This window comes from Rattus norvegicus, chromosome 8, assembly GCF_021556685.1.
Source record: "Rattus norvegicus strain SHRSP/BbbUtx chromosome 8, alternate assembly SHRSP_T2T, whole genome shotgun sequence".
In the NCBI taxonomy this organism is placed as follows: Eukaryota; Metazoa; Chordata; class Mammalia; order Rodentia; family Muridae; genus Rattus; species Rattus norvegicus.
In genome coordinates this window covers 72,684,320-72,708,924 of record NC_141541.1, presented here as the reverse complement: position 1 = coordinate 72,708,924, position 24,605 = coordinate 72,684,320, and the positions used below count along the sequence as shown (strand labels likewise).

The 24,605-nt window shown below is 49.2% G+C and overlaps 1 protein-coding gene across 24 annotated transcripts in view; it reads right to left on the bottom strand.

The window, feature by feature from the left end:
- Positions 1-24,605, bottom strand: part of Megf11 (multiple EGF-like-domains 11) — a 325,831-nt gene that overhangs the window by 223,548 nt on the left and 77,678 nt on the right.

The following is a 24,605-nucleotide window of genomic DNA, read 5'->3' as shown; positions in this document are numbered from 1 at the left end:
CGATGCACGACCTCCACCTCGGAGACCCTTTGCGGCCCTGTGATTTGGCTTCTAGAGTTCCTAAGAAGCCAGGAAAAGAAAAACTGCATAGGAAGAAAATCTTCGCTGGAGAACCTGGGCTCAGCTGAATAAACGTGGGGTTAGTTCTAACTACAGCTATCTAGGTGGACCCCATCATTCATCTGATTCAGCCACGGTAACACTGAGGTGACTCAAGCTGGACCCAGCTCCTGAACCCCTGCTGCAGGTACATAAGGATGCTGTGAGAGGCGGGGGCTTGTTCAAAGCCTACAGCCTTTCCCTAAAGGAAGCCTGGAGCAAGTACAGTGGGAAACCAGAGCCCTTTGCTGTGATCGATGTGCAGTTGTCTGGTATCCCCACTGATTAAGACCAAAGGCAAGTCCAAAGTGCCAGTCATGGAGAGAGGACCCCCGAAACAACATAAATGCCCACCCATGGGGCCTCAGTAAGTCACCTCTAGCAAGCCTGCTAACGCAGTACCAATGTTAAACACATCGAAGGAAAAGGTGTATGGTGGCTCGCACCTGTGTTCTAGCACCTGGTGTGTGTGGGGGGCGGGGGGGACCAAGGCAGGAGGATCCCATAAACCCAGGGATCTGAAATCAACCTGGGGGATGGTGAGAGAGAAGAAGAAGAGGAAGAAGAAGAAGAGGAAGATGAAGAAGAGGAAGAAGAAGAAGAGGAAGAAGAAGAAGAGGAAGAAGAGGAGGAAGAAGAGGAGGAAGAAGAGGAGGAGGAGGAGGAGGAGGAGGAAGAAGAAGAGGAAGAAGAAGAGGAGGAGGAGGAAGAGGAAGAAGAAGAGGAGGAGGAGGAAGAAGAAGAAGAGGAAGAAGAGGAAGAGATCACAGCACCGCCACGGGGCTCGGGAGCCATCTCTAAACTAATGAAGTGCTGGCCTCCTGCCCTGTTCCAACTAGTACAGGCTCTGTCCGCCCACCCCAAGAGGAAGAAGAAGAAGAGGAAGAGAAGAAGAGGAAGAGGAAGAGGAAGAAGAAAAGGAGGAGGAGGAAAGGAGGAGGAGGAGAGGAGGAGGAGAAGAGGAGGAGGGAGGAGAGGAGGAGGAGAAGAGGAGGAGGAGAAGAGGAGGAAGAGGAAGTAGTAGTATGCAGAAAGGTCTGGAAGCTGTATACTGTGTTTTACAGGGTTATCACATGCAGGAGAAAGCAAGAGGGCAAGGGCTGTGTTTTCTAGGCAGTTTTGTTATGATGGTGTTCTTTCCACATTTGGCATTATCATCGCAGGCACTGGGATAACAAAGATATGTAAAGTAATTCAACTGACTGCCATGGCTGGAAGATGACCCTGATGTATTGTGAGGTGGGAGTCACAGATTATACAATGGCACAAACAGCACGGTCATATTCCTGCAGAGTGTCATGTGCACATGAACTGACCAAAGGAGCTGCCCCACACAGCAGACCTGAGAGGCTGCCACCCCTGGGAGGACAGTGGCCCCTTTATGAAGCTCCCCAGGAGGCCCTTGAAGCCATCTGGCTGAGGGGGACCTACCACCTCCACTGGATATCCCTGAGTCTTCTCGATGAGCATATCTGGGCTGTGATTAAGAACATTATGTGATTTCAAAGACCCGAGATGATCAGGTGAATGGGAAAATGGACAGTTAATGTAGATTTTTGTCAGCTCTATTCAGGATAACCCATGGATCAGGTTATTTGGATTTTAAAAGAAATTATTACAGTCCCTTTGTTCCCAATGCTGATAAATTCTAGATCCGAGTCCAGGTCAGTCCTGCTGGGTACTTCATCACCAAGGCAACAGCCAGCTCCACAAGGCCCAGAATCTCAAGGGGTTCCTGGGTCCCCAATTCCAGTTCTGCATCTCACTAACTGGTGGTCTTAGGTGGGTCTCCCAACATTGGGAGCCCAAGCTTCTTCATCTTGGAAGGGTTAAAAATGCAGCTCACTCTGTTAGTCCTTCTACTGATTGTTTGTTTGACTTCTTGTTTTATTTATTTAAAATTTTCATTTTATTTATTATTATTAACATGTGCACAAGATCGAGAGAGACAGAGTCTGAATGGGCACATGTGTGTGCATGTAGGATCAGAGGACGACTCTGGGCTCTCTCCTTGCACTGTGGATTCCGGGGATTGAACTCAGTTCCTGATGTTTACGCAGCAGCAGACATTTTTACCACTGAGCCACCTAGCCATGCCACTCGCCCTGCTTTTGTTTCTTGAGTTCTCTGTAAATTCTAGATAACAAACTGCTGTCAGACGTGTAACCTGCAGTGATTTCCTTCCATCCTAAGGCTGTCTCTTCACAGATTCGCTACTTCCTCTGTGGTATGAAAGCTTCAATTGCATGAGGTCTCATTTGTCAATCATCTCCTGAGGAAAGATTTTTCAATAGATATATAAAGCCATACGTATGCGTATGACAGGAGAGAAAATGTGAAGGGGTAAGGGGATGGCTCAGCAAATAAGAAAGTTTGCTATCTAAACATGAGGACCTGAGTTCAAATCCCCAGAGCCCACATAAAGTGCCAGGCATGGAAGGTTACCTGTCCTTGTAACCTGCTGCCATGGGGAGGGGGGCATAGAGACAGGAGCTTGCTGGCCACCAGTCTAACTCAAGGCTCAGGAGGGGCCTTCTTAAGGAAATCATGTGGAGAGTGAGGGTACATACCCTCTTGGGCCTTCACACACTCTTTGTCTTCCCATCCTGAGTTTGCTATCCAGAACCATGTTTAAGAAGAAAAGCAAGATGTGGTGGTACAGACCCTTTTTTTTGTTTTGTTTTGCTTTTTTGAGACAGCGTTTCTCTGTGTAGCCCTGGCTGCCCTGGAATTCATTCTGTAGATCAGGCTGGCTTTGAATTCACAAAGATTCACCTGCCTCTGCCTCCCAAGTGTTGGGATTAAAGGTGTGTGCCAACACTGCATGGCTCAGAGTTTTAATCCCAGCACTGAGAAGGCAGAGACAGTCTCTTGCCCTGGACTCAAAATAACATGATGGATAGCAACTGAAGAACTACAACCAAATTGTCTTCTTTCTGGTACACACACACACACACATACACACACACACATACACACACACACACATATATGTACAAACACAAGAACATATATACATACTTGCACGCACACATATACATGAATATACACATGCATATGCACATACATGCACATGCATGCACACATATACATGTACACACATACATACATGCACACACATATGAACATATATACACATGCATGTACATGCACATACACACAATGCACATATACACATGCATACACATATACTTGTGTACATACATGCAAATACAAACACACACGTACACACGTACACAAGTAGAAGTAAAGTTGTCTGGTGGGAAATAGGGGACTAACAGAGTGAAGGAGCAAGAAAAAAGAGAGTGAAGAGACCATGGAGGGAGGTATGTATAATATATTAATTATTTTGTATTAAAACTCTAAAAGTAAATTCATTTAAAAAAATATGGCTCACGGGACAGCAAGAAGTTGAGGAATCAAGAGTGGCAGTGAGGACTGAGACAAGAGTGGAACAGGTGGCTCCAGGGCCGGGCACATGCTCAGTACTGCTGCGCTGGCATGGCTCTCCAAGGCTGTAGGGGCAGGGCCTCAGCACTGACATTCCTAGGACTTGACTGAGACTCCAGGCCCAGTGAAGAGCTGCTTCCCTGGGGTGCACTGGGTCTTCCAGAGAACACTGGGGATGAAGCCCAGTAGCACCGCTGACCCATAGTGGAAGCTAGAGATGATTCCAAGGCTAGCCCAGAGGCCATCTTGGGTATATCTGGGTTGGGCCTTGTGTGCAAGCAGCTCTTTTGTTAGAGGTACCTGTGACTCAACAATGACCCTAAGCCCTGGCTTCCTGGAGGAGGAAACGGCTCTCTCACCTTCTAGAACTCTACTGTGGACTGACCCAGTCACTCACTTCCCTTGTCATCCCAGGTTTAATCTCTGAATGGTACACTGATTCATTGTGTTCCTGGCCTGGCTCCTTGCTGTTTGTCTTAGTATTTTCCAGGAAATTGTTCATTAAGGCTAAAAGCACCTGCTTACTGTAAGAGAACATCATACAAGGCCCCTGTCATGGTCACCCAGGAAGAGCATTAATTAATGAAGGGAAAGCAACCAAATGTATTATAAATTAAAGGTCTGAAAAGAAATATCTGGTGTTTAGTGGGTTGTGAGAACAGGCTGAAATGGAATGTCATATCTCCAGACCAAGTTGGGGTTTAAAAAAAAAAAAAACAGGAGGAAAGAAATTACAGAAGGTGGCAGAGGTAACGATCTATTTCTGGAGCGACTGAAGCCTGGGCTTCCATTAAGAGAATTATAAATCAATTGTGTTTTGTCTAGGGGCATATACGTGTGGTGTGCACAAAATTAAAAGGCCTAACGCATCAGGTAGTCCCTGCCGAGGGGCCACGGAATGATGCTAATGGAGGCGTTTAGACCGGACAAAAGATACGACAGGCTGTGAGGAAGAGGTCCAGAGAGCTGAGTTCCTGGGTCAGTAGTCAGGTCAAGCGGGACTGAGGTCTCCCTGAGCACCAGGGTGGAGAGAAAATTGCAGCCCTGCCTCAATTAACAGGAACCTTCTACTCACCGGAAGGTGGCCATGCCCACAAGGGCCCATCAGGTCCACCCCACAGCCATACCTTCTGAGAAGAAGTATCCAGGGGCTGGGAGTGTAGCTGGTTGGTAGAGTGGGCAGAGCCCGGGTTTGAGCCCCAGTACCATATAAAGCAGATGCATGCCTGTAATCTCTGCACTTGGAAAGTAGAGATTCAGAGGTTCAAGGCCCTCTTTGGCTGCGTACATAGGTGGAGCCTGCCTGGGCTAGAGGCCGTCCCAAAGGGAGGAGCTAGGGAGGGAAGGAAAGAGAACAGTTTCCAGAGTGTGCGGCCCACCCATGTGTTCAGCTTCCTTTTCCTCTGCTCACTGCCACTCTAAAGGTCTTTGGGGAGGAGAACCCTGACATCATACAAAATGTTCTAAATTCCGAGGGAGTTTGCCCATGCGGGAAAGAAGGGGTTACACGCGGAAGACTTTTGGTAGCTGGTACTAAAAGCACAGAAAACTGCTTAACTTCCAGCTCCACTAAAGAGTCAGAGACTCATGCCATCCTCAAAGGCAAAGCTAAGGTGGGGACAGGTCCCTGCCCAGCACCAGCTCTGCTCTTATGCTTTCTGCTCCTCCCCCAGATATCGCTGGCCTAGCCTCAATGCTGAGTCAATGCAGGTACAAAAGCAGGAATTCGTGCCAAGACTAACTCCGCTTCCCCAGTGGTCTAATTCCCAGGTATGCCCACGAATTTCTAAATCTGCCATAATGCATGTGGGGACTCAATGGGGTGGGAAGGATGGGAGGCAGGCCAGAGCTTGCTAAACCCTCACCAGATCTGAAGCAGGTCCCCTCAGCTGTGCCAAGATGGGGACCCAAAAAACAAGGGCTGAGTCTGGTTGGGAGCAGGCAGGTGGAAACCCTGCTGGCAGGAATGAGGCTTGGGCAGCCAGTTAGAAAGCCGGGATTGGAAATTAAAATTCAAGCGGATACTGGGTACCCTGAGACTTCAAGCTCCGTGAAGAGCCCTTGGTGGGTCCAACCTGGCTGTCCATGGTGCCAGAGAGCATTCCAGCTATACCCCAGTCCCTGCATACCCACCACACACTGGGGTTAGGGAGGAGTGGACATCTGAAAGTCTGCAGCAGACCAGGTATTGACTGGGCTGGCACACGGTACCAACTCAGTCCTCCCTGTAACTCTGATGGAGGTGTTAGAATCTCCATGTGCGTGCAGGGGATGAAATGGAGGCTTCTGGGTAGACATGGGTGAGTCACGTGGCTGAGTTAGGAGCTCAGGGTTCCCATGCTGCTTGCCAGTCACTCAGCTCCCAGACCTGTCTCCATCCTTTGGTTTGGCTGGGTTTTGAGACATTCTCACATAGCCTAAGCTGACATCAGTTACTACGTAGCAGGCAGTGACCTTGACCTTGCTGTCCCCCTGCCTTAACTGCCCATTCACCGCCCATGTTCTGTGACCACAGTACATAGCTCCACTCCGGGCTTCTGTGATGCTGCGAATGGCACCCAGGGTTTTATGTCTGCTCCACTCGGCTTCATATTTCGAACTCACGGGCCTGTATACAAGTATATGAGAGGAAGAGAAAAGGTGAGGTGCGGGGAGAGAGGAGAGGGATGGGGTCATCTCTGTGGATTCAACCCTCCCCCTTACCTATAAGATACAAACAGAGAAGGGTAGACACTATATGACTGTGAGAAAAATCCCAGTTCAGAGCTCAGAAGATAGGTTTGGGCCAGCCACATGGTCCCTTGGGTGCTTCACTGTCCCATTAGCTGAGAGGAAGTCTCTGTCAGCCATGGTCTCATTTGAAGCACAGTAGCTACAACCTGCTACTAGCTGCTTTCTCATGGTGATTTTTGGCTATAGTACACGCCTTGGGGTGCAAGGGTTAGATCCATACGGAACTGGGCTGAGATTTCAAAGCCCCTTTGACTCAGATTTTAAAGCAGGGAGACAGTGAGAGTGCAGGAGCCAGGCAAGGGACCCTCAGCACACAGTCTCAATAGGTGAGGCTACTCAACACCCTGCGTGGCTCAACCCAAGATGTCCTGCGTGAATCCTCCCTGTGTCATTCCTGGCCTAAAGACTTTCATTGATATCATAGCCCTATATCAGTGGTGCTCTATGAAACTGTGGAGGGAAACCCAGGGTAGCCCTAAGGCAAGCTTCCAAGGAGGGTGAGCTAGTACTTGACCCCTACACTCTAGGGCTGTCAGTAAGAAGCCAATTACTGGCCAGAGATCTTACCAGGACAGGTGAATGTAGGGCTCAAATTGAAGCCTGTAGTCCTTGCCTTGGGGTGTGAGGTTTATTGTAAAAAGGGCCAGTTCCCACCCCAAGGGAAAGACATGCACTTCTGCCCCAGGAATAAGTAGGATCCCACCCCTCTCCGCACCCCAGCCCTTCCGGATGTTAGCACTTATATGTGTGCATGTGTCTGTGCATGTATGCCATGGTAAAAGCTGACCGTCAACCTTAGACGTTATTCTTCAGAAGTAATCGGTCTTGGTTTTGAAGCACAGTCTCTTACTGAGACCTGGACCTAACCAGTTCTATCCTGGCTTGCCAGTGAGCCCCAAGGTTCCCTGCCTTCACCTCCCCAGCCCTAGGATGGCACACACCAGCACTCTTACCATAGGTCCTGGGAATTGAACTCAGGTCCTCATGCTTGCACAGTGCTCACACTTGACCAATCTGAGCCAGCTCCTTAGCCTCCTTCTTTCCTTTAGCTCTTCTGTATGGGGTCCTCAAGATGCTGGGGTGTGGAGTGCCGCATGCTTCTCTGCACGGCTCTCCAGAAACATCTCGCTCAGATGTGGCTGAGGCAAGATCTCTACATCAGAAAGGACATATCTAGACAGCGCAGGCGCCTGGCAGCCTCCGATCATTCCGCAAAGTGGAGATGAGGATAAAATCAGCCCAGGGGAAGGCAGAGGAGACATTTATTTCAAGCCAATTTCACCCACTGTGGAGCAATCACTAAAGCCAAATGGTAGAGCTTCGTGCTTATGTGTTGTGGCGTGTCAATCCAAGGAGAGGAGTGAGCTCGTGTGACTGCCAGCCTGGTGCAGCTGCTGGGGGTGGGGATGGGGGGTACTGTGTGGGGACAGAATCTGCTGACAAGGTTGTTTCATGGCCTCCAAGGAGGACCAGAGCTGAGCACCCAGCCAAGGATCAGAAGAAACAGGCCAGAGGCAGAACAGCCAGAATCCAATCCCTCCCTCTAAGTCTAGTCAGCTGTGTGAGCCTCGAGTCACTGCACCTCTCTAGTCTTCTTGAACAGCAGAAACTATAATCCCTTCACAAGTGCCTGGTCATTCCAAAAGGACACATAGGCTTAAATTTAAAGCCCTGCATAGAAGATTTCCACCAGCCACAGGGCCACTGGAGACTTCTAACCTCCTCTGGACCTCAGTTTCCCCATTTATAAAAGTTGTGGGCTTATGAGATGGCTCAGCAGGTAAAAGTGCTTGCCCACAAACCTTATGATCTGAGTTCAATTCCCAGGACTCACAAAGACAAAGAGGCGAATCCACTCCTACAAGTTGACTTCTGTATGTACACATCTCATTGCATAGTCCCTACCCCAATAAATAAACATCTGTAAATGTTTTAAAAGAAGTTATCTGATAGTCTTTCTAGTGAAGATCCTATGGCTCTTCAAAATTCTTGGTACATGCCAGCAGCGGGAGCAGACAGGAGGGAAGAGAGTCCATCCATCCACCTGACATTGTATCTGCTGTCTAGCCCCATCTGACTACCAAGGCAGTGCTGGTCCCTGGTGTTTGCATATGAGAAGTGAAGCTGAGACACAAAGAGGCCAACCAGAGATCAAAGAGTCCATAACAGATGGGTTTGACCTTGAACCCAGATCTCCAGATCCCCCAGTCCAGTTCTGGACCTCCTCCATCATACAACTGGAAAATGGAAGGTGGGTTCTCAAGCAGCCCGTCCTTGGATTGTGAGAGGCCAGGACAGCCCGAAGACTCTGAACGATGAGGTCCTCAGGGGCACACTGGAGTCTACCACCAGAACCTACCCAACCATCAAGCTACTGCCTCTCCAGCCCATTCATAGATCTTCCTCCAGTGGGGCCTTCCTCCAGTGGGGCCTTCCTTTAAGGGCAGAGAGAAGTGCTGTTCAACTTTTCTAGAAACACCCTCGTAGACACGAAAGCTGTATTTCATGGTGATTCCATATCCAATTGAATGGGCAATGAAGATGAACCATCACAGACTCTTTCTCAAGACACCTCTAGACAACAGCAGACTCAGGGACCAGAGGCTCCTTGTATAACCTGGACTAGGACAAGTGCCCTGGGCATCTAAGCTCCAATTGTAGACACCACAAGGTAAACCCTCACCAGCACCCACAGCAGGTGCCCCTCTACCCACAGCAGGTGCCCCAGTGCCCACAGCAGGTGCCCTAGCACCCATGGGTCTTACAAGCCCTCCATGAGGCCAACCTGCCCATTCTTCCCTCTGCCCATCTGGTTACTCAACTCTTACTACCAAGCCTCTGAGACATGACAGGCACTGGAGTTCCTGATAGGTACAGATCAGACACCATTCCTCCCAGAGATGACCAGTAGGTTTGTCAAGCCCTACTGCCCAAACACTGGCAATCCTGTCCTGAGTAGTGGCTGAGGCAGACTCCAAACTCAGAATCTGAGGCCCTGAGTCCTGAGAGGCCACTGTGGTGCATTTCTCCTGCTCCACATAGAAAACAGTGTGGACAGGAGCGTGGCTCACAGCAGAATCACGGTCAGAAGCCCTACCCGGGACCTTCCTTCTAGCTCCTCCTTCTAACCAACCTTCAGAGCACTACAGCAAAATACACCTTAATAAGCATTAATTAGAATATGCTAATGAGGAGAAAGATGATCTCACAGACCCTGAAGTCCCAAAGGGAAAGAAGGGGAAAAAAATTCAATATTAAGTTCCATCTCATTTCAAAGCCACTTTCAAAGTGGCTGTAAATCCTACCCTGGACATGATATAACAAGATGTTGCCAGCAGCTCAGATGTCAGAGATTAGCGGCTGTCACATGCCATGCCTTCAGAGCCCTTTTACATACAGAGTCCAAGGTGTGCAGACTCACCTCGTGTGGGGCGCTGTCTTCTCGGTACCATGACTACCTGGGGGATCAGGGGCTGGGCTTGTTAATGATGACAATGGGCTTCCTCTAGGTGTGAATGCAGTTTGGGAACAAGTCCTCTGGTGTGACCCAGTCCCTGGTGTGTCTATGTGTGGAGTAGGAAGGACACAAGTGTCTTCCTGAGTGAGGGCCAGGAGGAGCCATGTGGCTCTTGAAGGGAGAACCAGCCCAGCAGATGATGAGTGAGCTAGACTCATCTAGGCTAGACCATCTGGGCTAGACTCATCTAGGCTAGACCATCTGGGCTAGACCATCTAGGCTAGACCATCTGGGCTAGGCATAGATAACTGGGGCTCCATCCCCTCACCTGCAGATAGAGGTGGCAGTGTGGCCCCTGTGAAAACTAAATGACACAATGATACACCAAGAATTCACCAAATGTAGCTGCTGTCGCTGAGCACAGCGCAGCAGTCAGAGCTTACACTGCCTTCTCTCTGGCTTCTTCACACCCTCATCTCAGACACCCACAAAAGCCCCAGGCTGTTGTCTCAAATTCTTCCTAGTTTTCAACTTTCTGGGCAATTTCAGGAAGTTGACGTACATTCTCTGAAATACCTTCTCTGATTCCTGTTTGTTTGTTTGTTTGTTTTTGAAGGACAGTCTCATGTAGCCTAGGCTGGCCTGGCCTCCAACTCACTATATAGCTGAGGCTGACTTTGGACTTCTGATCCTCCTGCCTCTGCCTCCTGCACACTGGGATCACCAGTGTGTGTGTTATCAAGTCTGGTATTATGCAGTGGGGGAGAGCAAGCCTCAGGCCTTACGCACCCCAGGCAAACACTCTACCATTTGGGCAGCTTGCCCAGCCAGCATCTCTGACTCATAACTGCATTCTACAAAGGGAAGTTGGTCATTCCCTCAGATCTACCTCAGGGTGCTGGTAAAGATCAAAACGATAATGCAAATCAAAGTGCTCTGAAACAGACAGGAAATGGTATGTTGATGAAATTCTCCTCATTGCACTCCAGCTGGAAGGCTGTTCTAGGAGCCTTGACTTGTCTCTCCTCCCCAGACCACAAGGAGTAGCCTCAATTCCCCAGGAGTCTACAGTTGCTCCAGACAGCAGTCTATAATCGTCAGCCTCTCGATGCTGATGATGTTCGACTTGAATCCCTCCTGCTGTCTTCTTGCTCTGTCCCTCAGAGATCAGCCAGAGGTCACCATGTGGATGGAGACAGTTTTTCATTTCCAGGAAAATCAGAGCATTTGGACCTACTGTGCGTGACTTCTCCAACTCTGCCAGGAGCATCTTGCTGCTGGAGCTAATCACGGAGGGGAAGCCACTGCCTTGTATTCCAATGTTGTAGCATGTCAAACTGTTCCAAGTCTCTGGGTATTGCCTCTCCATCTCTATTTATTGATCTGCAGATACAGCAGTCTGCGGCTGGCCCTGGTCCAGGGAGTACACTCAGTGGCTGGTAGGCAGGTGGAGTGGAGCAAGTTCTCAGTCCTTGGCAGAGGATAGAAGGGCCTGGAGGTGGGCCTCAGCCCCGTGTGTTTACAAGAGGGAACCAACTGCTCATTGATTCATCCCATCTCTCATTCTCTTGCCTATCGGGCACCTAATATGTTCCAAACCTTCCTTCCATAGAGGCTGAGTACTTATCTATCTTCCACCCTTACTGTCTGTTCCTATCCAACCAGCATCTTCTACAGTGGCTGCGAAGGTTGATATTCCTGTCAACTTGGCGGGGTCTAGGATCGCCTAGGACACACCTCTGGGTGCGTCTTGAGAGAGCTTCTAGACTCGTTTAATTGAGATTGAGAGGGAAGGCCCATCCTGAATGCGGGGAGCACCATTCTGTGAGCCGAGGTCTCGGACAGAATGAAAACAAGAAGGCAGCTGGGCACCAGCATCCGTCTCCCTCTGCTTCCCGACTTCAGATGCAACGTGACTAGCTGTCTCAAGTTCCTGCTACCATTCCTTCCCCACCATGATGGATGGGATCCTTCAAACGCCGAACCAAAATAAACCCTTCTTTCCTCAAATTGCCTCTTGTCAGGTGTTTTTGTCAAAATAATGAGAAAAGTAACTAACACAGTGGCCCAGTCAGACTCCTCCCCATCTGCCCAGTCATTTTCTCCAGCAGACACAGGACAAGGCACTGGGTACACAGCAAAGTCAGACTCCAGTGAGGGAGAGGAAACCAGATATAGCCAGGAAACCACAACATCAGAGAAGACCTGGATTCCAAGGTCATTGCCAAGGGAGCTAGACAGATTCTAACCATGGTAGGAGGTGTGGCCGTGGTGAAGAAGGCAGAAGTGTCACCAGGTAGGTAGACAGGTGTGCTCTGACAGAGTGTGGGGACCTTGAGGTAAACAGATGCCCTGAGAGAGGAGAGGGGATTCATTTGTTTGTGTTTGTGTTTGTTTTTAATGATGGATACTCATGGGCTATTTGGTGAATTGAAACTATTCTGGGAGACCACTGCATTTGCTCTGTACATTTGACTGTTAAGTTAAGTAGTTAAGACTGTCTTCCTGTCTTAACTACTGAACGATACAGTGTATGGACTAGTTACATAGCATAGGGTCATGTTAGGTGTTATAGGTGACCTGAGGGTGATGTACAGTTTATAGGAAAGCTGGATCTACTGGTGCGTGCCTGTAATCCCAACACTCAGACAGCTAAGGACGTTTGTTAAACGCAGAAGGGTGACCATGTTATTAAAGAGAACAATTATGTCTCAAAAAATAAAGGAAAGAGGATAGAGGGAGGAAGAGAAGGGGAAGAGAAGGGAGGCCAGAAAGAAAAAGAAGGAAAACCAGCAGAGAGGGAGGAGGGAAGGAGAAGGATCAAGGAAGGAAGGACAGACAAACAGAGGTATAGATGAATGCTATTTACAAATGCCCTGTTATATTAAGGAGCTGGAGTATCCAATGACGCCTGTATCCATGGGAGTAGGAAAACAACCCCCTCGGATTTTGAGGGTGACAGTAGTGGCCCCTGTTGCTACAGAGGGCACTCCAGCCGTGGATATGTATGTGTAACTCTCTATATGCCTAGAACCTCTATATATTTTATGCTACGGAAGGTGTGGGCAGTGATTCCCTTAATGGGCAGAGCTAAGGGTATCACAGAGGACGAGAGGAAGGTATGAAGCAGGCCAAGGGAAAATATATCCTGAAAACACTGTAGGACATGATGTCTGCATGTGAAATCCATCACTTGGGAACACTGGAGTCCCAGTTCATCTTCCACCTTCTGGAGAGAGTCTGCTCCCAGGATTTTTGGCCAAGGCCACAGAAAATCAAAAGAGATCAGGACACAGGGAAGTAAGCAATCTCCTGTCTTCAATCACACCTCTACCCCCACATCTGCCCCAGAGGTGGAGCAGCACCTGGGTCTGCCATGCCTCCCATCACCACCCCCATCCCTCACACTGGGCAGTCTCCACAGGGACCACATCCTAATGACTGATGAGGTGGGGCTGAGGATAAGCCAGAGCCGGCAGGTCTGATGCCAGATTTAGACTGCCATTCCCTGCCAGAGTCTTAAGCCACTGCAGAGGGAGCAAAGGCAGGAGCCATCCTTCCAACCCCTAAACATCTTTAGCCATCTTTACTCCCCTATGACTCTCAAAGAACTTCTGGCTCTTGGACATGCTCTGCCAGCAAGGAATGGAAGGATCACGGCCATGTCGCCTGAGGTGACCGCTCAGACTAGGTATCCAGCACTGTAAGGAGACTCTGGGACAACCACACAGGAGAAGGAGGGCAGATGCCTCAGCAGCATGGAGTCCAGAGTCTGTCACCACCTGGAGCAGCCCCTTCACCACAGAAGCAGGTACTTCTTGGCACCTTTGTTCAATGGCATTATAAACTCTTCAGAGATGTCCCAAAGCCAGTTAGAAAAACTCCCAAGCATTTGGGGAGATGACTCACTGAGTACAGCATGAGGACCTGAGTTCAAATCCCAGCCCTCACATAATGTCCCTGCATGGCAGTGCATGCGCTGGTAACCACAGTGCTGTTGGAAGCAGAAGCAGAAGATCAAGGGGGCTTACTGGAAGCCAGAGTAGCTATGTATTCCAAGAGATTGTCAAGGCCAGAGTGATAGAACAAGATGCCCGATGTCCTCACATAGCTACACACACACACACACACACACACACACACACACACACACACACACACACACACACACAACTTTAAAGAAAGATCCTCCATGACACAACAGGTCCTAACACTGTACAACCTAAACGAGCTCCATTTCTGACTGGGCCTTGCCGGGTGATCTTGACAGTCAGTCTCTGCATCTTCATTGTCCCTGTCTGTAAAGTGGAGACACAGACAGCAGCTGCTTCAAAGGATTGTCACAAAGGCAGAATAAGTCAACACACACACAGTGAGCCAAATGGGGAGGGTGCCACACAGCCACCAGAGTAGGTGTCTATGGATCTCCAGGCACAGCCCGGCTTTCCATTCCTTTAGGCACAGCTACCAACCTCCTGCCTGAGCCAGCCAGACCCTGTCCCGCCCTCTCCCTATTGGCATTACTCAAAACCCAGCTCACTGGGGTCCAGATGAAACTTACAAAGTGGGAAGTTGTCAAACAAGTACAAAGATTAATTGAAGGGTTCAACCATGAGGGCAAGGAGCGGACCCACTAGAACCAGAGCCAATTAAAAAGCAGGCGAAGCGTTGTACTGATGTCACCAACCAAGACTCACCACCCACTAAGCAGTCTAGAGCTGGGTAGGAGGCCATCCAGAACACCTGCTGCCCCCACCTCACCCCCAGGAGCTTCAACGCCCATCACAGAACCATTCAGAAACGGCAAAGGTCTTGGGCATGCAAGGCCCCTCCCCTGCTGCCTGGAGGCAGCGCCTGCTGGGGCCCCTAAGAAGCTAATTAACCACACTGACTAATTACAAGGCCCCTTTATACTGCTCCTTGACTCAGGGCAGAGCTGTGGGGAGCCCGGGCCTGGGAAAGAAGCCCCCTTTCTTTCATGTAGCTCTGGGGAAACCAAGCTCTTCTGATCCCTTGGCAAGCCGCAGTCCTACCAGCCCCTGAGCTGGGGCCCAGGCCCCCGGGGAGGCCAGCAGTTCAAAGCCAGCCTGGCAGGCATGGTGGGTCCACTTGGGATGAGGAATAATTAGGGCATTCCAGACCATCAAAATCAATAACATAATTAACAAATATTGTGCCATTCCTCAGAATCTTGCTAGGAATTACACTGTCTTTGATCATACAATGTTCTCTGACTGTTAATGACATGTAATGTTAATTACCAGGGAAATGGAATGACTCCAAATCAAGACTTCCTTGGAGAATAATTAATATTTTTTGAGGAGCTGGGAGCTTGTGAGGGGGTCCCTCCAACCGTGCTGACATTAACTTCAAGAAGCCCAGCCTTGATCCTCGCTTACAGGTAAGCTGTAAGCTCTCTGCACAGAGTCCTGCTTCTGTGGCTCCCACACATTGCGGCACTGACAGCTCTTCGGTGAGTGAATGGGACCATGGAAAGAAGAGACAAGCTCATCCTGACTTTCCCAGTACCATGAAGGGAAAGCACATGGGCCTCACAGCCTGCCTCATTTATACATCATGCTTGATGCCCCACAGTCTCATAGAGAGAGACCCCTTCTCAAGTGAAGTGTGTGTGTGTGTGTGTGTGTGTGTGTGTGTGTGTGTGTGTGTGTAGACTAGAGTTTTAGAATCAGGAGACAAGGCTCAACTTTGGTTCTGTTTGCCCATGTGCTCCCTGGGCTCTCTGTGGCTTCTCCCAGGGCCTCAGCTTTGCAGACAGGGTCACTGTAGGCTCATGCATGATTCACAGAAGTGAACCCTAAATGCCAGCTCTCCCCAGCCTGGCACTGGATGACTCTGGTTCTATCCAGGCCTAGGTAACATTAGCAAGATCTCAGGAGAGAGGCACACAGCTTTGAAGAGTCACCCAGGGTGTTAGACTGCCCACCAACCTTTCTACACCATTTTCCAATATCCTATAATGCCAGAGACAGCAGTGAGAGAGCCAGGTAGCCAGTAGCCACGAGTGGGCATGGTGGAAGTCAAGGACAGCACCACACCTGCTCCCCATGTAACTGTAACAGCAGTTTCTGACCCCAGCAGTTTACGACTGTGCCATGCTTCTCTCTCTGTGTCCACCTTACTGAAATCCCCTCTCCTGGGATCATGGCAAATAATACCTGTCCCCAAGAGGCACCAGCTTTCAGAATTTATCAGCAGAAAGACTTCTTTGGAGAAGAAAGAGAAGGAAAACCCCACATGCTTCAAAGCTCGTACCAGCATCTGTCAACATCTTCATCGTAAATAACCCGGGATTTACCAGCAGTTCCAACATCATGCTGCCTCCGACTTAACTGTCATCAAGATGTGGTTATTAGTTTTTATTTACTGGGATCGTGTTTATTTTCCTGGAATGAGAAGCGAAGCACTAGAGGAACATTCTCCACAGAGCGGCGCCTCCAAAATGAGTGTTGGAGACTTGCCAGAGAAATGCTCACCACCTGGGGTGAGAGCCTTTAACAACTGGGGTGTCGGAGACAGGGAAGGAATAGACTAGTTTTCCTCCTGTTGAGCTGGGAAGTAACCTCCAGGTTGATGCTTCTCTGCTGCCTTGGGGGGCAGTCCCCAGGATGGACTGGGGTCCCACAGAAGCAGTGCAATACCATCCTGAGTATTTCACTAGTTTAACAGCCAACAGACACACACACACACACACACACACACACACACACACACACACACACAGAGGCTCATGCCAGTCTCCCCAGCTACTACAGCTCCAGCGGGGAACTCCCTGCCAAGGTCTTTCCCCAGGGAGCCCTCAAGCACAGAAAGCCAACAAGATTCCCTTCAGGGGAAACCCAGGGCCCAACTATAATCACAGAGCCAAGATGCTGCAAGCCAGGGGTGCTTACTCAGGTGACCTCATCCAACTCTGTAGATGACATATGAGGAACCTGGGACTCACAAGCAGAGTCTTAATGTCACCAGGGTGAGCCCACAGGTCACAAGAGTCATCATGCTGTGCAGTAATCAAGTAGAGGGAGGCTACCACAATGGATCTTCTCACAAATGTTCTCCAGGCTGGGCTTCTGTCCCTAAACTAGAGTCAGTACTCCACTTTTCCTCTTCTATCTCTTGATAAATGCCTAAAGGAAAACTCAGTTAAACACACACTCGAGCCCAATTCCCTCACTGAAAGTTGGGCCCTCTTCCCAGCTCCCCGAGCTGGACCAAGAAATGCTGATTCTTTCCCTCCTTGCCCATCCCACTTCTCAGCCAACTCTGCCAGCCCTGTGCTCAAAACAGGAACCAGCTCTCCGCTCTTTTTGTGCAGCCTCTGCTCTGCTCCCCACTCCCAGCTCCCCCCTGACCATTAACTCTACAGGTCTTAGGATTCCTGGCTGCCACCCTTATGCCTACATCTGTGATTTACTGTCATAACTCAGCAGAGCAAATAACCAAAATCCCAGCCCCAGCCCCGCAAGGCCTGGGAAGCCAGGAGTCCAGGGCTGGAATCCTGTGTGTCCTGTGACTCTCCTTTCCAGAGCTCACTGGAGCTCTCTGGTCCCAGTCTTTTGACTCCATCTATGCAAATGAGGCTAATGCTTTGCTTATAGCTTCGCTGGGAAACAAATGAACCTAGAGATGTGTTAGCAGCTCCTGGCTCAGACCACTTGTCACTCACACAAAGAGCTGATGGCACCTGGGGCACATGTAGCCACATTCCACAGGCAAGTACAGCAGCTTCCTTCCTCCCTCCCAAGGGACATATCCATTGTCACTCCTCTGACCACAACCCACAGGGTGGCATTTATCCTTTAAGGGGAAGAAGGATTATGCTTGGTTTCAAATGCGAAGCCCTGCTCCCACCAACATAACCCACAGTCCCATCAGTCTTCAAGACCCACACACACACTGTGCACACAGGAAGTCAACCCTGGGATGGGGGAGAGGGGAAAACACCAGCCTCCCCACCCATCACCTCCAGCAGTCCTCAGTCTAGAACTTTCTGCCACCTTTGTCCCCATCTCCTTCACTGTCGCTAAGAAAAGACATTGTTGGAGTCCCTAAAGCAGGACTCCCAGCCCTCTGGCACCCGTCCTGCAGATGCCTGACTGAAGAAGATAAATATATTTATCATACACAGCAAAGTGAATAACAAAGAATTTACAGAGCTTTCTGTGACAAAGCTGGCAAGCCAGGGCCAGCAGTTCTAATCAGTTCCCAGCTGAGCCCGGGAAATCTACAGGAGTGCAGCACTGACCTTTCGGGGTCCATTTCTAAAGAGAAGGTTAAAGTTTTGTGGTAAAGTAGGATTTTTTTTTTCACTTGGAGCGAAAAAGGGTTATGAAGTTGCACATACACGCACATGCACATAACCTCTAAGGTGACAGTGGGATTGTATTTTCAATTAACAAACACATGCACTGCCCATGCCCTAACTTGGAGGGTTTTGTTCTCCAGGTAATTTGGTATTTGCCATTTGTCTATTGGGATGCCACCTTGCACAGAGAGGCTCACAAGAGGGCTGAAAATGCCTGTGGCTGCAGACTCCAAAGATGCCTTTCCATAAAAAGTCCTAGGTGTTTCAAAGGTCATTCTTAATACCTGCAGCATCTTTATCCCCAGACAAGGGAAAACAAACAAACAACCAGGGACACATGCCATCCTGAATTGGCAACACCCATAGATATGCCTCACTTCCTGTGCAGTCCGTGGTCAGGTCAGAAGCTCTGTTTGGTGGGTGGGGCTGTATGTAGTTCATTGGTGGAGTGCTTGACTAACATGCACAGACCCCTAGGTTGGATCCTTGACATCATATACAAGTGGGTGGGGCACCACACATCGGTGACACCAGCAGCTGGGAAGTGGGGAAAGAAGCTTAAGGTCACCCTTGGCTACACAGCAGGTTTGAGGCTAGCATGGGTTATGTAAGACCCTGTCTTAAAACAAAACAAGCTCTTTATCAAAAGCAAATGGATTTGGTAGAGAGCAAGAGTCAACCACTTAGAAATTCTCCTTTTCCAGAGGTTAGCCCCCTTTCCCCATCAAATGGGAATATCTGGAGTCAGCCTCAGCTCAGAGCCTATCCATACTGGGAATGGAGCTGGAATAACTGGTTCAACAACAGCTGCTTGCACTGGGCACAGACGGCCCTCTGATCATCCAAAGCCACATGGGGGAGGCAGGCCCAGACTCCATCCCAGCCCACTGATGGCAATCCAAGGGGATGCGACCCAAGATGAAGGGCTGTCACAGGACATACTGAGGAGCCATGCTCGGGGAAGCACAGGCTCCTCTACTCTGACCAGGGACAGCAGAAAAATCATCAACTCTCAACTGTTAGCTTTGTCTTTGGGCCTGTTTCCGTTGCACCCACAGGTACTCACATGAACCCACCTCTTTGAATAAGCCAAAGAACTAGTTCCCAGGTCCAATGAGCTGAACCATCTCCTAGTCGTCTGTGGGTGCTTTGAGCTCTGTGTTTGCAGACGAGCCTGCCTCAAGCTCTCTGGGAAAACTTTCAAGGACAACTTGAAGTCACCATTGACACCCAGCCTTGAACAGGATTCCAATTTAGACTGAGTCACTCTCTTACATGTTTGGGCAAAGCTGGAGCAATAGTGACAAAGTCAGGAGGAGAAGTGATCTCATTAAAGGATCTCTGAGCCTTCCCAAGTGGCTGGCTCTGCCATGGTCTAGATGAGCAAGGTGAGAGTCAGAAGACTAGGATCGCTAAGTCCTCAGGTACAGAACTGGGACAGGGAGACCTAAGGCCCTATGTTCTTCCTACAAGACTCTATGTCCAAGTGCACAAAGCTTTCCTATAGTACTCCAGCCCTGACCACAGTCTCTGGAGGAGGAGCAAGGACAGGCCCAGGGCCCTGAAACTGGGAATCTGGGACTTACATACTCTGGCAAGGTGTGAGTCTCAGAGTTCTGTCTTCTACTTGACAGACCATGTGAATCAGTGCAGTGTCTATGGTGTCCATTCTGATATACTGTCTTTCTCCTCTCCCTCAGGAGCCCTGTAGTCACCCCAAACACTCTCTGCACCTACTGGTTATTCTGCCCATCAGCACCAACCCCTCAGTGACCTGAAGGTTTGTGAGAGGACATGGAGAAGAGAAGGGCCAAAGCAGCTTACACTGTAGACCCCGGGATTAACATGTGGACCAGATTTGGGTACAACAGAATTCTCTGGGATTTTATAGGACATGGGGTGTTAAGGAAATGGGGACACATGGCCAGAAGGAACTATAGGACCTCAATGTGAGGCTAGAGTCTAAAAGTAAGAGCCTGAGAGATACTGTGTGCTGTGAGTCCAGGACCTGACCTAGGGTCTCCGTGGAAGATGCCTGAGCAGCACAATTCTCAGATGAGGAAACATTCAGCAGTCCAGATATGTCCCATAAGGCCACACCTCTACACTAGCAGAACTCCTCCTTGATCATACAATAGAAGGCCATTGTTCCTCAGGGGAAACACCAGTCCCAAAGGACGAGTTAAGATAGGTGACCTCATCCTCTGTGGGTCACGACTACTATAGGGTAGACATGTCCTTGTCATAGCAGTGAAGGAAGATGTTGCTATGTTGACAAGGAAGGGATTTCTCTCCTAAATAAGGAGAGCCATTTGAGGAAGATCTTCCTCCCTAGAAATGTGGACAGGATACCAGAGGGTGAAGTAGCCACTTTGTGACCTTGCAGCAACATCAAACATCCCAGAGCTAGTGGGCTGCTCAATGTTTGTGTAGAAAAGTGTGTGTGTGTGTGTGTGTGTGTGTGTGTGTGTGTGTGTGTGTGTAAATAAGAACAGAGCCAGTAGAGAAGAGGCCAAGTCCCCAGTACTGCTATAGAACCACTTCACCAGCACCGGGCACTTCCTCTTTAGAAAGCTTACCATAGGAGAAGCAAGAACTCTATTCATTTAAATCAGTGGGTACTTTTCCTTGGCTTTCAGCTAATATCCACATAGTTATGGTTGAGGTGTAATTTCAAATAGACTTTGTTTAATAAACATTCATGAGGTGTCTGCAAGGCACTAAGAGCACACACACATGCATCCTTGTACCCTAGAGACACTTAGAGTCTAATGGGGCAGAGGAGATGGTTTAATAAAATGCGTACCTTGCCTGGATGCCAGAAGCCCCAGTTCCATACTCAGCACAGAAGAAACTGAGCCTGGTGCTAGATACATTTAATCCCAGCATGGAAAAGGTGAGAACAGGAAACCCGGAAGCTCGAGGTCATCCTCAGCTGCTGAGGAACCAGCCTGCCCCCACCTTAGGCTTAAAAGCTATTTTACAGACAAACTAGTTTAATTCCTGTTTATGATTAAAGCTCTGTTTCTCAAGAATTGGACTATTCCACCACATCTGTAACCATAACCACAGATGGTTCTGCTGGTCCCAGGGATGGCCATCATGTCTTTGTTTCAAAAACTTGTTTATAACCGTCTTGCAACCCTACCTTTGTTTTTAAAGGTTATATGATCACCTATGAGTACCTTATTGTGCCCACCTTACAACGAGGGAGAACTTGTTATATGATGTTCTGCTCCTGTAACCCTGCCTATTTTGCCAGACAAATCCCCCATTTTGGAAACCCCTACCCCTGGACTATTGTAAAATCCTTGTCTTCCTCACACCCAATGCTGACCTCTCAAACCCCATCTTAGGAGAAGGCGGCCTATTAATTAATTTGCCCACGATGATTTCAGTCAGTGGTCTTTCTTCTCCATCTTTGGGATTAGCACTACATAGAGAATTGGAGGCTAGCCTGGGCTATATACGATCCTGTCTTCAAATATAAAGGAAGAAAAGAAAGAAGGGAGGGAGGCAGGGAGGGAGGGAGGGAGGGAAGGAGGGAGGGAGGGAGGAAAAGAAGCAGGGAAGGAGGGGGAAAGAGGAATGATTTCTTTATCATTAAATACGCACAGGGCTATGGCAAAATAAAAGGCAAAAGGGAGGTGTGAGGGTCTGAGAGGAGAAGGCTGCAGGATGAAGCAGTGCTTCAGGAAGCTTCGCTGAGGGTGGGGGTGGGGATCAGAACAGAGGAGGCGGGCAGAGCTGCAGGAGTTGGGAGAACCACAACAGGCAAGGAGATGATTAGTGGCCCAAGATCCTGACTCATCCCTAGCCAAGGGTCTTCCGTTTCCTTCTCAAAACTCATGAGACACCCAGAGAGCAACTCGCAGGGCCCTTAATATCAGAAAGTAAGACAGGCTAGATTAGAACCTCTGGAGTCCCAAGCTGACTGGAGAAGTCAGACATCCACAAGAGGCAGCAGGGTACTAGGGTAAGCCATTGGATGCCAGAATCCAAGTCAAAGGGACATGGGCAAGCTGGAATCCACTGGAGACACAGGCTACCTAGGGACCCTGAGTGGCTCTCTCTGAGAAAATAATGTTAAAGCCTTCATTCCCTTCCCCTCAAACCCTCAGCAAGCACCTGACACGTGTTAGTCATAGCGGCACAGAAGATAGACACATTGCCAGGTGGGCTCTTCAGCACAGCAAGCTCTCTTATCCACTGAGTTAGCCCCAGGCCTTCTCCTCCTGCCTTTAGCTATTCTAAAATAGGTTGAGACCCACCAAATGGACACCCTGATGCACTTAGGACTGGTCATCTACAATGTGGAGAACTTGAAGCTGGGCCAAGTGCTAAAACAGGCCTAGCAGAACCAGGATCAGAGACAGTCACCTCAAGAAGCAATTCATATCACACCTCTACAGGACATGGAATTTTCAAAGATGTTTTATGTACTGTATTTATGCATGTATTCACTTGTGTACATATGTATGTGCTCACACACATGAAAGCCAGAGGACAACCTGTAGGAGCCAGCTCTATCCTTCCACCATGTGGGTACCAGGGGTTAAATGTGTGATGGCAGGCTCAGGAACGTTGAGTACCTTTACCCACCGAGCCAACTTGCCAGTCCAGTGTTGTTGGCTTTCGTTGTGAGGTTTTGGTGGTGATGGTGGTTGTGGTGGTTTCATGATTGGTTGGCTGATCGTTTGGTTGGTTGAAGGGTTTGGATGGTTGGTTAGTTGGTTGGTTGGTTGGTGGGTTTGGTTGGTTAAGTTGGTTGGTGGTTTTGGTTGGTTGGTTGGGTTGGGTTAGTTGGTTGATAGATTGGTTGGCTCTTATTTTATTTCACCTTTCAGGACCAAGGACTAAAGCCAGGTACTTGTGCTCAGCAGACATATGCTCTACTGGTGAGAAAAATTCTCAACCCGTTTGTCTATTTGTCAGTTTGTTTGAAGAACAAACCAGGAGTGGTATAGCCCAGGCCTTTAATCCCAGCACTCGAGACAGAGGCAGGTGCATCTTTTTGAGTTTGAGGCTAGCCTGGTCTACATAGAAAGTTCCAGGATAGCCAGACCCTGTCTCAAAAAAAAAAAAAAAAAAAAGGGAAGGAATGCCACTGAGTGACTTATGACTTCTCAGGTAGAGGCTATGTCTAATCATGTGTGGCAAATAAATGTTGCATATAATCAAAAGGACCCTTGCAAATGTCCCAGGTCACCCACAGAGCATCCGTCATCCAGGTGGATGCAGGCTCTAGCATGAAAAGCTCTTGTGTATTCAAGCCTACGCCTATGAGGCTGGAACAAAAGCGACATCAACTCAGTGGCTGTGACACACAGCAACTCCATCTGTGCTGGCAAAGGAGCTGAACAGGGAGCCTCAGGGCTCCTACCCACTGCCAAGGCCTACACCTCGGGAGCCATTACAACATCATGCTTTAATATACATACTCGATTTGCTTGTTCCACAGAGGATTAAATGAATAGGGTTCTGAAGCTAGCAGAGAAGTTAAACAAAGGCACTACTCCATCTTCAGGCTCCTTCTGTTTGGCTCCAAGGGAAAAAATAAGACAGAAATGCAAGGTAGACTCCACACTGAGAGAAGGGAGTGTTTGTGAGCTGAAGGTGAGAGGCTCTCCAAAGCTGGGCTGAGCAGACAGGTAGTGAGTTCCGCTCAGCAGAGGGAACACAGACCTCACACTTGTCAGGACAGGTGGCCTCCCTGGAGCTTCTGAGCTAATCAGTGCTCCTGGCTCCTGCCCCGGGCTGGTCCACTCTGCTCTCAGCTGTCTGGACAGTGACCCATGGAGCCTGAGAGAGAAGAGACCTGCCAGGAGTTCCAGGTGGCTGTCCCAATGTCCCCCTCAGGATTTACAGCCTCCCTTCTGAGTTATGGGTACCCTGCAGCTGAGCCGAGCAGGCATCCAATCAGATCACAGGAGCAGAATGAGGATGGGGTATCACGTTCACCTATGAATTCTCCCATATGCACTGGAGGTGCAGATGTGGCACATTCTAGAAGAGATCTGCTCACTGTTTTAATTCTACCATATCACTAGTGTTAGGGAGAGTGAGGAGAAGCCAACTAAAAATGTGGCCTTCTAACTTACCTAGCCCTAACTTACCCCTTACCAAAGCTCCCATGCCTTGCCCTCCAGTCCCATCCTGAAGTATAGATGTTGAGCAAGCAACAGGTCGTCTACCTCAGAGCTGCCTGACAAACTGGGCAGGGTGAACCAAGCTAAAGAGGGTAGGCTGTCCCAGCGAGCATGGATTTGCTCCTGTGCCCTTTATTAGAGTACCCCATGGAGGTCTGTGACAGAGACGAGCTAGCTACCCTGCACACACTGTGGTTGCAGTACCCAACTCTGGGGGTCACTGACACATGATCAGCAGATGTGAATGTGATTGGATGACTGTGCATGGTGACTCTCCTAAGTTTGCCTCAGAGGTCTTTCTTCTTGAAGGCCAGACAGTAAGGAGAACGTCAGACCTGAGTCAGGGGGCACAGGCTGTATCTCTGAATGGCTAAGGGCTCTGGGTAAAGAA